Below are 2,341 nucleotides of genomic sequence, written 5' to 3'. Positions count from 1 at the left end.
AAAAAAAAAAAAAAAAAAAAAGAACTGAAGTACAAGAGCCAACCATGAAAAGACAAAGATGGAGAATGGGAATGGAGGAAAATCCATCCAGGCAGTGGGAAGGGCAAAAGGCCTAAAAGCAATGAAAGAGAAAGTAAAGGCAAATCTGGAAAAGCATAATAAAAAAAGGGAATGACTCAAGAAGGTCTTGTCATATAAGACAGAAAGAATATTGGATTAGATTCCAAGCTCAATGGTAAACACTGAAGGGCTTTAAACTAGGGAATGACATAATTCAAAATACCCATTCTGCGCTGGGCGCGGCAGTCACGCCTGTAATCCCAGCACTTTGGGAGAGTGAGGTGGGCGGATCACTGGAGGTCTGGGGTTCGAGACCAGCCTGGCCAACATGGCAAAACCAAGTCTCTACTAAAAATACAAAAATTAGCTGGGCGTGGTGACGGGCGCCTGTATGCCAGCTACTCAGGAGGCTGAGGCAAGAGAATCACTTAAACCCAGGAGGCAGAGGTTGCATTGAGCTGAGATCTTGCCACTGCACTCCAACCTGAACAGAAGGTGACTCCATCTCAAAAAAAAAAAAAAAAATTCACTCTTACAAAATGGCAACTAAGGAGGGCTGTCCGACTGATTTCAGGTGTGCTCTATTCCAGACCACTAAATGGCCAACTCTAAGGCCAGAGCTCAGATGTGGCAGGTGCTTGCTTTTCTAGATGCAAGAAGACTGGGGGTGGCCTGCAGGGTCCCCCTCTGGGGGTCAAGTTCTGGCTGGTTCTGCCAGATTTAACCTCTCTGGGTCTCAGATTCTTCAGGCAGAAGACTGACAATACTTCAAAGGATCAAGGAAACGATCCTTTGAATGCACGGAAGAGTCGAGGCACAGAAAAAAGTCTTCAAGCTTATAAGGAGCCCGTTGGGGGTCGGCTAGATCTCTCTGGTCCGCAGAGGGGACCGTCCCTCTGCCCGAGACGGCGTAGCTTCCACTGCCGGGTCCAGATACCCCAAGGTAGTCTCCAATCGCCCCCTTCCCCAGCAAGGTCGGTGATGGGGAGTGAAGAAGTAAGCGGCTTCTCAAATAATAGCAGTTGCCAAACGCTTACTGGGAAAATATTTTAATCCCGACTACAATCCTAAGAGGTGAAAGTCTTGGTCCCCACTTTAGAGGCTGCGAAAGCGGAAGGCCACCTGAGTTTTCCGCAGCACCAGCGGGTCGGAGTGCGAGCTCGGACTCGGGTCCTTCGGCCTCGAGGCCGCATTAGGCCACTCGCGACCCCCCACGCCGGCAGCTCGAGGCTCGGGCTCTAGGCCCAGGCCGGCATTGAGCCCAGCTCCGCCCGGGACGCGGTGGCCACAGAGGCGCTGCGGACGACGCCCGCTTCCCGACTCCCCAGACCAACCTAGGCCGCGAAGGGGGCGGCGTCGCCGGGGGCTGCCAAGGCGCCGGTTCCCTGAGGAGAAAGCGCGGCCTCCTCCAGTTGCCAGAGATGCCGCCGCGCGGGCATCCTCTCCTCAGAGCCGCGACCCCGGGCCCAGAGACCCCACGCCCACACACCCCTCCCTTGGGATGACGGACCCTTCCTAAACTGGAGGCCTCAGGGAATCTCCAGCCGCGTGCCGCCGCTACACCTCACCAGGGAAGAGAGGAGAAACGTTGAGTTGACACACTACCTGCAGACACGGAGCCTCCTCTGTCAGACCCCGCACTGAACAACGGCCCTCAGAGCTGCCTCACCACTTCCGCCCATCGCGGAGGAGCGCTCCCATTGGCCAGGGGCTGCTCCAGCTGTAGGCCCATTGGATAACACCGTTGTCGCTCCCAGGGCCCCGCCTTCTGCGCGTCGATTGGCTCCCCGGAGGCCCACGGGGGCGTGTCCCTGGAAGCCCTGGCCTCTGCACATCTGGAATCAGAGGCACGGAGCTGAGCTGTGAGCCTGTTGCTGAGTTTAACAACTGTCCTCGACACAGGCTAATAATATTTGCATGAATAATTCTGTACAAACATTACTAATATGCCTAATATATTGAGATAATTAATGGTGTTCTTTTCTCATGAGCCATTAATACTTATTAGTCATTCTTGTTGCTATGATAATACCCTTGTGCAAGACTTCTGCAGGGCTGTGACCGTATTTGAGCACTTTGCTTTTTTGCAGTGGAAGAGTGAGCCTGAGATGCAGGTTTGAGAGCTAGTTTCTCCACTTGCTGCCTGAATGGATTCCCTGAGCTTCTCTTATCTCGTGTATAATAAAGGAGAGAATAATTATGTAAGTATAACCAAGCACATATTACAAACAATACAACAATTTAAAATTATGATTCCATTGCAGATTATAATTGCAAAATA

General features: G+C 52.2%; 1 protein-coding gene across 3 annotated transcripts in view; it reads right to left on the bottom strand.

The window, feature by feature from the left end:
• Positions 1-1,746, bottom strand: part of TRAFD1 (TRAF-type zinc finger domain containing 1) — a 36,843-nt gene extending 35,097 nt beyond the window's left edge. Inside the window, exon 1 of one of the 3 annotated variants that reach the window (XM_011928662.1) lies at positions 1,629-1,746. The gene's annotated coding sequence lies outside the window, so the exon portion shown is untranslated. Of the gene's footprint in view, positions 1-1,097 lie in introns of all 3 variants that reach the window. The other 2 variants (XM_011928664.1, XM_011928663.1) reach the window with 2 other exon arrangements.
• Positions 1,747-2,341: the final 595 nt, after the last annotated feature.

This window comes from Colobus angolensis, unplaced genomic scaffold (assembly GCF_000951035.1).
Source record: "Colobus angolensis palliatus isolate OR3802 unplaced genomic scaffold, Cang.pa_1.0 Scaffold79, whole genome shotgun sequence".
In the NCBI taxonomy this organism is placed as follows: domain Eukaryota; kingdom Metazoa; phylum Chordata; class Mammalia; order Primates; family Cercopithecidae; genus Colobus; species Colobus angolensis.
This window is presented reverse-complemented; position numbering and strand designations above follow the sequence as displayed.